The 10,166-nt window shown below is 36.7% G+C and overlaps 1 long non-coding RNA gene across 1 annotated transcript; it reads right to left on the reverse strand.

Moving 5' to 3' along the window:
- Nucleotides 1-6,594: 6,594 nt before the first annotated feature.
- On the reverse strand, nt 6,595-9,742 carry LOC139965407 (uncharacterized). The gene is made up of 3 exons (XR_011792234.1): nt 8,946-9,742; nt 8,116-8,271; nt 6,595-7,844 (listed from the first exon to the last, which is right to left on the reverse strand). It is a non-coding gene; the product is annotated as an uncharacterized lncRNA (long non-coding RNA).
- Nucleotides 9,743-10,166: the final 424 nt, after the last annotated feature.

Here is a 10,166-nt window from a genome sequence, read left to right on the forward strand (position 1 = left end):
ATTTGTTTTGGCAATAGTAGTTAAAACCCCACATCAAATAGAAGTGTAAATGATATACCGTTATAACTAATGAATTGAAAATGCCTTCTTTTTTAATAATGTATTATTTATCCTCAGAAGAGAATACCTCATATAAGAAAAGGTTTGGCATTTACTGAATTATTCAAGTTCATTGGCATCATTCGGTTGAGTCATATTTTAAAGATAAATAATGGAATGAAAAGCTACTCATTGCATAGGGCAAAGTCAAGGCACCCTAGCATTAAGGTCCCAAGTTCAAAGGGTCAATTATCAACTTCCTATTGTTTCGGTTTTTGCCTCTTTGCAACTCTTAATGAAGGCGGGGAGAGGCAGGACGTCTGGTGTGCCTTATGGCACCTGAGCGCAATAATCCGGCACATCTGAAAACCTAGGTATCCATATCACAAAAAGCCTGTTGTGTTGTCCTATTTGTGTACGATATAACTAATCGCCCATTTGTATAAGACGACGAATTGCTATGTTTCAATTCTAATTCGACAATGAGGGAAGATAAACAAAAAATCACATTGGAAGCGAAATTGCAGAATCTGGTTCCTCTAATGCTAGATATGTTTGTTCGATGGCCTACGACTTCGCCAGATACACCCTTCGACCAGATAAACACGGTGGTTTGTGACGTCATAAAGACGCAAGTTTGTAATATGTTTACTCAAGGTTGCCTTCTCTTTAATCTAGGTATTGACTTGTCCTTGAAATGTAATAGAAATGTAATCCACGCTTATAGTTGACCGTCCCTTGTTTTAATTGAAAGGTTTCTCAAAATAATTATTTCTTAGAATATGGTTTGCATCTACAGACTGAGGCTTAATGATTCTCAGATTATGCCAAAACAGAAATACATTTTCAGCCGGCTAAATTTGGCATGATAATGTCATGCCCTCACTCGACTGTTGCCAGATACATTCATAACACGTAATCATACTTTAATAAAAACAAAAACATACATGTCTTTGTCAATCAACATACTTTATATTGATGAGTGACGTCTGCGGCTAGTACAGATAACAATGCAATCACATTGTTATTTCAAATTAACAACATGAGAACCGCTGGGTGACATTCGACACCATTTGTCCTCTTAATTGACAAAATTATACATGTTTCATTGTAAACGATTTACATTAAACTGGTTATAGGAATGGTCGTTCCGAACACTCTCCTTAAGTGAATGATGGTTCCTTAAAAACGTGACCAACACCTCTCTAATGAGCTTTACATCTGCACCCAACTATTATACAGTGGAATCGTTATCGAATTAAAATGCAAAAAGAGTAAAAACCAGTTATGTGTAATAATTATTCCATACAAGGATACTTAAAGCCAAGCGTATAGTTACAGGACATGGTTTCGGAGGCGATCACGTTAATCGGATTATCACCAAAGAGCATGAAATCCCGGAAGTAATCTGTTACAGTTCCAATTTGAACTGAGGTAGCGCAAGAATGTAAATCTAGTGGAATCCAAATTTGGCAGAGATTGGGCGCATAATGGCTCACTGCGCATTTCAATCTCTCTGCAGCTGCGCAGAACTTGTTAACAGTGGGAAGACGGTAACAATACTCGAAGTTCGGTTCCGGGGTACCAAGTTGCAAATCCTCTTGAACAAATTCGTCGAATTCGTGACGGACGGTATTTGGTGGAGGAATACATGGATGGTTTTGTTTTTCAAAAGTAACTCTCATTTCGTCTTCACCTATCTGAATGAAAGCCCCGCAGTCATCTAATTTGAGCTTATCAGCAGCAAGGTATGGGTAATGGATGTTCGGCTTGGGAAACTCGCCACGGCTTCGATCATAGAAGTTAGCGAGGGCCAAAGAGTATGATGGTGGTCCGTCCGGTTCGGTAGTCAGTAGCGGTATACTGACTGCGACTTCTATACCATAGTAAAGAGGGTTGTAAGGGTCGCTGTTGTCTTGGAAATCATAAAAAGTCATGTAACCAAAATCAATATATAGTGGGTGTTGTTTTTCTGTGAGTAACTCTGGAAACACATGGTAGTTTGGTCAAACTAACCTGGACCCTGTGCAAAGAGAAACGGTCAATATCAAAAGTTCAGTAGACAAGGAACATATAAGTAAAGCGATCACGAACCTAACTATTACTGTTGTGTATGGTAGACATTCAACTAGATTTAAGAATAGGAATAAAAATAAGAATAAAATAGAAATTTATGCTTTGTGTTTTTGTACTTTTCTTTACATGTTAACTCTTTTAAAGATAAGAAAACGCGCGAATATACTTAGAATATTGAAACAAATATTTTACGCAAGCTCGCGATGAAACTAGGTTAATATTTGATCTGGTAAATATGCTATGGAAGTGAGTGGGCCTAATTATTAGGACCCTCATGCACGGCCCGTTTGGCAATAATCATCTTACATTCGTTAATTTATTTATTTATTTACCTATTAATCGTTACATTTTGTCGATGGTAAGAGGTGAATGTGTACTTAATTTCGCATACGTCAGATTTAGACTCTTGCCATTCGTCTAGCTTCATCTGAACAACTTCTCTGTTTACTGGAATATAAAATCCTATCCCCTTCCCAGTGACCGCGAGTTACACTACCAATCACCGCCTGGCTCTATACTGCATTAATATCAAACAAATCCATAATGAGGAGATACAAAAGGTTTCGTATAACTCCATGATGGGGAATCAAAATAATATACGATTGAGTAGAGTGCTTCGACTGATAACGTTTAGAGCTATCTGTTGCATCAGTATATTTATATAAGTAAGAATTTAGAAGGAAATATTGTTTTCGCATTAACAGCTGCCAAGTTTATGATATACTTCAACCGCAATGTTGCAGAGCCTTTAGTTGAATCATGTATGCTTGAATGAATGAAATTCACTACATTTACTGGTATATACATGTGTGCTATACAAAAGAAAAAGAAAAATGTAATACTTTTCCAGACAGAATATACCATAAACACGCCCACACACTGTTTGGAAGCAATTTTCTGTGTGTTCTATGTATAATAAAAGAATATATCATTATTTTGCTGCTACTTTTATTGATACCCACGTTAACTACAATTATATTAAAATATTAATATATCCTTATTCTTGAACCCTTAATTAAGAATCTTCTTCTCTTGCTTCTGCATGGCTACCAATCTATTCCGCAAAGTTAAAGGTACTGTATTGCCTCTTAAGACTCGCCTGGCTTCACTGGCTGGGAGAAGGCCGCAGTTCTGGCATATGGGGAAGGGAAGGAAATCCCCTGGTCTAGGAAATACAGTGACCAGAGTACTTACAAGCTAAAGCCGTCGACGGTGGACGGCAAAGTCACCAAGGGGGTTGGGTGGGGGTGAGTGTGGGGTGGGGTTGGTATTAGTATAGAGTGGAAATTAGTGATGGGTGATGCCAAGTCTGAGGGTCCCAATGGCTGAAGTCAATCGCTCCTCTCCCGCTCGGTGTCCTGTTCTTGTTTTGTTTCTTTTTACCCGCCTTTTTTTCCTGCTGCCATCTGTAACAAACAGTATGTCGATATGTAAAGCACTCTTCGTCTATACTACTATCAAAGTCATGTTTATGGGTTCAGAATCCAAACTTTTACTCCTCCCGAAGGTGTTTCACGGAGTGCATGCAGCTAGAACCCGGTCGATTTCCTTATACACATCAGAGGGCGGGGGGGGGGGGGGAGCTCACAATAACTCGTGGATCTCATTAAGGGAGCTCAAAATTCGTGCTATGTAATCAGTAGTTTCACTTCTGAAATTGGGAAAACTACGTGGGACAATGTCCTAAACGAACCAGATGTTAATATTGCTTATAATACATTTTACTATTATTTCAATACTACGTATAATAATTGCTTTCCTACTCAAGTGTTCAATCCAAAAAAGAAACGTACTAAAAAACATCCCTGGATCACTAAGGGCATTTTAAAATCAATCAAAAGGAAGAACATATTATTTAGACGTTATTTGAAGAATCCTACTGAACATACTAAGTCTATTTACAAAATGTACCGTAATAAATTAAACCATGTTATACGATGTTCCAAACGATTATACTTTTATGATAAATTCAAGCAGAGTAGAAACAACGTAAACAGTACTTGGAGTACAATTAATGAAATTCTCAATAAAAACGGTAAAGACTCATCATATCCAGCAACATTTAAAAATGATGATTGCGAAATTAGCAATGATAATGACATCGCTAGCAACTTTAACAAATACTTTGTAAATCTTGGTTATAACCTCGCTAGTAAGATTAATATTAAACTAAAAGCGGACCATTTTTTACATAATAATGACAAGGTATGCCATTCCATATTTACATATCCAGTAACAGTAGAAGAAGTTTTAAAAGTTGCTCACACAAATGTGAAACCAAACAAAGCAGCAGGCTATGATGACTTTAAGCCAGGTATTATCAAACAAGTTATCCCATACATTGTAAAGCCTTTAACTCATCTCTGCAATATTTCTTTTAACACCGGCATTTTTCCGGATAAGCTTAAAATAGCAAAGGTAAAACCAATCTTTAAAAAAGGAGACCCCAGTCATTTTGAGAATTACCGCCCTATATCTTTATTGTCAGTCTTTTCAAAAATCATTGAACGATTAATGTTTAATCGTATATACAGTTTTCTATGTAAATATAATGTTCTTAATAACGAGCAGTACGGATTTCGTCCTGACCATTCTACAGAATTAGCTTTAGCAGATGCAGTCAACAAAATATATAATAGTCTTGATAAGAATAATACCTGTGTAGGCGTATTTCTCGACCTATCCAAAGCCTTTGACACCATCGATCATAAAATATTACTAAGTAAATTATTTTTTTATGGTATCAGAGGAACAACCCTAAATTGGCTAGATAGTTATCTTTCAAATAGATACCAGTACACTTTATATAAAAATTCTAAATCTGAACTTGCTAAAATCGCTTGCGGAGTTCCTCAGGGTTCTATACTAGGTCCATTACTATTTATAATTTATGTCAATGATATCGTTAATGTCTCCGATATTGCTAAAACAATATTATTTGCCGACGACACAAATATTTTCTTCGATTCCCAAAATCTACTCTCATCACATAAAACTGTTTCTACTGAACTAACTAAATTTTCCAGCTGGTTTGCAGCAAACAAATTATCTCTTAATATAGAAAAAACTAATTATATGGTGTTTAATGCTAGTCACTCATTCAGATGGGATCACAATATTACCATGAATGATAAAATTATTAATCGGGTTAACACTACTAAGTTCTTGGGTGTACACATAGACAATAAACTTTCGTGGCGTGATCACATATCAGCAGTCTGTAACAGAGTGGCTAAAAACACTGGTATTATATGCAAATTAAAACATCATTTACCTCCAAATATACTCAGAACACTCTATATAACTCTGATTTTACCCCAATTAACTTATTGCACGACTATTTGGTCAGGAACCTATTCTACAAATCTTAATCATGTGTCCTCCAGAAGAGAGCTATCCGCCATATATCACATGCTGCACCACGTGATCATACTACCCCATTATACAAAAGATTACATTTATTAAAACTAAATGATATAGGCCATCAGCTGAAGCTTAAAATGTGGCTGTAAAATCAGTTTCGTTCCAGCAACACCGGGTCTAGACTTTTAATGCATTTTTGGGTAGTTTAATGCATCACAAACATTATATCAAAAGTTCTCCAAAAAATTTCCTGCAGTATTTTTGTAACGCACCCTTGAAATTGGGTGTGTTATGTAGACATTACGTGCTACGATGCTATGTATTAGGAACACATGTGCTAACGTTAGATTTGGTACAGTGGTGCATACTTACCACTCTTTTCTTATATGTTTAATTACGACTGATATGTTTTTGTATAATAGTTGGGTCAGGGTTACAAGAATGGTGGAAGAGGATTCTGGTCTAAGGGTCAGTGAGGGTTGTTTTCAGGCATTACAAGTTGTGCCCTCCCTCCCCCCCCCCCCCCCTCCATTTTCGCCAAAATGGTAAAAAATCACAATTTCAACTTTGAAATATGAAATACAATTTTTGCACATTATAACTTAAGGGTTTTAATTATAAAAATGTACCACTTTTAATAAACTCAGATATAATGCTTTGTAATAAATCAAATATTTTTAGATTTTCCCCCTATGATATGAATGCATTTCGTCTGTGCATGTATGCGTAAATATACACATATAATGAAAAGTTCCTCTCCATAATTGTTACACTCCCCATCCAAACTGTTTTACACATGTGACCCCCTCCCCCTCTACTTTACATGTAGCTAAATCCCTAGTTACAGTGAGATGTGCCAATGCCCCAAGACCAGTGAGTTATTTCTTTTGTATAAATCAATATATAAGTTGGCACACTAAGACATCATGGCATATCGTAGATGTGAAATAAAGTTAGTCGGTATATATCCGTTACCTTAGTACTCTTTCTACAGTCTTCTGCAAAACTAGGTACTTTCTCCATGTTACGGAAACGACATGTTTATAATTCGTATTCCTGCAAAAAGTGTTTCCAAGGGAGTTAACGTATAAAAGAAAAGATCGACAAGGTTTCGAATGGTATTTTGAATAATAATAGTTCTATATTCTACAAATAATATGAATAATAAAGGTGAATGGTACAAATAAGTGAATAATGAAGACAGTTAACTTAAGCCCCAGATAGAAAGAAATAATGTATCTATTAAGACTGGGTCGATACACTCAATGGTGTAGTAGAGCTGGGCCTTTGCGATGATTCAAGATACAGGTTCTTCATCAAAAGGCGCGGCGAGGAATTAATAAGTGATTAAAAGTTCATCCAAGGACAGTTGTACTAGTTATAACAGGATCCACTTCAATTCACTGCATGGAAGTCAGATATGGTATGGAAAAGGGAAAGTCCATTCCGTAGTAGAGGTAAAGATAATTAGATGAAATAAAAGTCACTAAAGACTTGAATATCCTTCAGTCAAAACTTGAACAGATGCACAAAACGTGTTAACAATATGAACAAAACAGGTAACGAAATGTTACGGCAAAACAATAAAGAACCGTGATATTGGAACAGGGGCAGGGGCGATGGTTCCCCAACAACAGTATATAAATCTCTGACTGGTTTCAGGACGTGGTATTTGCGTCATCGTCTTCAGTAAATGTAGTTGTGAATATGCAAGAGGTACAGTAAAGCATGCCCATAACACCCTCCTCCCCCTTCCCCTCTCAGCAAAAAAAGTGTGATTTGAAGAAAATGTGGATATTTATCATAAGGTGTCTGGTAGGTAGGGTAATCTATGTAAAACTACTAATAGCTAAAATGAATATATGAATAAGATCATGTTTTCTGGTTCCTTTAAACTCTGGGGAACAAAATAATGACAACATGACTTTGAAAAAGTTAACCCTCTTCACAAACTTCAAACTTGATTAAAATTTCAGACTAAGATATCAAGATTTAACACCATCACAGTTCATCCTCCAAATCATCTTCCCCTGCATCAACAATCTCAACATCTTCTTGGAAGTTGCTGCAATTTCTATATTTACATAGGTCTGTACACGGTAGTTGTGCATTCATTCAGGAACATCTTCCTTTAAGACATTTGCCGACTCTACAGCTACTGCTGACACACTGAAGCAAAACATCTGGGTCAGGTGGCTTCGTCATCCAAGTGATTATAAGGTCATCATTTTCAAGTTTCCATCCATGTCCCTCTGGTGAGAGTGCATCAATCCTTTGCTGCAATGCCCTACTGTGAATAGCAGCCTGGTTGGTGCAGCGCTTAACATGCTGGATCAGAGCATCTTTTGTTGGTGGTAAACTCTGCTCTGAGGAGGAGATGAACAGAACACCTTGTACCATGAAATTGGATATTTTTGAGTCTCACATTTTATGATGGGGTACCAATATAATCACAATTCAGCTAGAAATATGTTGCAAATTACTTTAATAATTTCAATGGAAAGATTAACCTGATATTGCATCTCAAAGCGTTTAGAGAATTTTTTAATTTTCCTTGGGGGAGGACCCCCATATTCCAAAAGTCCTAGATCCACCCCTGAACACTCAATGAACCACACATTGAAGAGAGTACTTTACCTTTCAAGATCTGTATGTCTTCCTTGTCAAGAATTGTATCTAGTTTCTTCAACATAGAGAGTGGTACCTCACTTCAATGGCAACACGGTCTTTTCCTCTAATATTCATAAAGTCTGGGCTCATCTTTTTTCCGCTCTGCTGCTTGTCGAAGCAATGCTTTAATAAAATGAAATAAAAAAAGCAAATTGTTTTGCATTTTCTGTTGATCAAAATGTAAGTTTGAACAAATAAGAACTAAGACAATTTTATTTATATACCATGTGATCTGCTCATCTTCTATGGACAAACAAAGACACATTCAAATTTTGCAAACCAGTGTCATGCAAAAAAGAATTAAAACAGGCTTTTTTTGACAGTACAGTACATTATCTCTAAATTTTATGGTTTAAATTATACAATGGTAGATTATATCTGTTACTAATAATAAAGGAGACAGATACTTGTTCATTTTGGTAAAGCTAGACAGGCTGACCATAAGACCTTGCAAACCTAACCTTATTGCACCTTTGTTACACTTATTTTTCTAACTAATATAATATCTCTATCATTCAAATAAAGGGCCACAGTAAGAAAACTATGAAGCCTGTATTTAACACTTAGGCTAGTGCCCCAGATGGAGAATTTGAAACAAATTTCCGTTCCTACCACCTTATAACAAAACAAATCAGATGACCATCCCACTAATTATATTATGTTCAGGTCCAACACTGTGCCCTTTGACTTGGATTCTATCCCTCAAGAGCTACTGATCTGGCATTATGCAACTTCTCTTAACACTTCAACTATGACACAGAAGTACAAGTAGAGTCGTGTAGTATGCTTAGGCTTACCTCCATCGAAAGTCTCTGCCTGCTGCAGCTTGTCCTGCACCCGTTTGCAACGCCGAGTAATGTATTGTTTCTTTTCCCACATATAATAAATTGAACAGGCAATACACCAGAGCTTCTGCTTGGTTTCCTCGATCTTTTCCGTCAATTCTTCGTTTAAAATCATATGGGGTCTCCTCTGGAACTGTCCGTTTTCTTGCAGCAATGTGCTTACTATCAATGAACCGCCTGTAACACTTATCGTGGAACCCCATCATACTATGCTGTTGAACGCACGCTTGATCGTAGTAGGCCATGGAGTAATCAGTAGTACGGCAATATCACTGTCTCCGCCGCTGAGATTAAGCCAATCTTTAGCGCAGGAAGTAACTTAAGTCCATCGTTTATTCGTCAGTGCCTTGACTGCTTCAAATTTTACAGATTCAATGTGCACTGAGCACTGTAGATTTCCGTGTGTCGGAGACTGACTAGCGCCCGTGGGAGCCGCCATGTTTGTTGTTTTCTACAAAGATTGCACACAGAACTCATGGCTCATTGGACAATTCATATCACATGGTACAGATATCTCACTGGCGCACAACTTTTGAACGTAAAACGGCAGGTTTCTTAACATACGCAATAAAAATATAGTTCGATCTTTCGAACGGAATTGCAAAAAAACTGCAGGAAAGTACATGGAGAACTTTTGGATCATTAATCTTAGTTAATTTATGTATTCAATGCTGTAGAGAAATTTTAGACCCGCAGTTGCTGGAACGAAACAAGCGAATTTCGACCTTCAGCTGATGGCCTAATATTATAAGAGTCCAGCTTGCAACATTTGCATATAAAGCATGGAATGGATTGCTACCCGAGGCTTTTAAAGATTTTATATATAGTAATAGACTAATCCACAACCATCAAACACGCCTTTGTAATAACGCCCATGTTTTATCCCAACGAAGTACTTTAAGTTCTTTTAACCCTCGTATTCGTGCTATAAAAACGTGGAATAATCTCCAGGATAATGCTAAGAATAAGCCTTCTTACTCTGTATTCAAAAGGAATCTCCAAACTGTAATTATTTCTCACTATTTATGGATTTATTCTTGTGTGTGTTTGCGATTAAGATCATTATAAAGATTGTTAGGATTGCTTATTAACATTATTAATTTCAAGTAAAGTCAATTCGATTATTTCATCATTGTAGATGCTACTATTAACTTTTCTTTTTCTATTCTTAAG

This window comes from Apostichopus japonicus, chromosome 3 (genome assembly GCF_037975245.1).
Source record: "Apostichopus japonicus isolate 1M-3 chromosome 3, ASM3797524v1, whole genome shotgun sequence".
Taxonomy (NCBI): Eukaryota; Metazoa; Echinodermata; class Holothuroidea; order Aspidochirotida; family Stichopodidae; genus Apostichopus; species Apostichopus japonicus.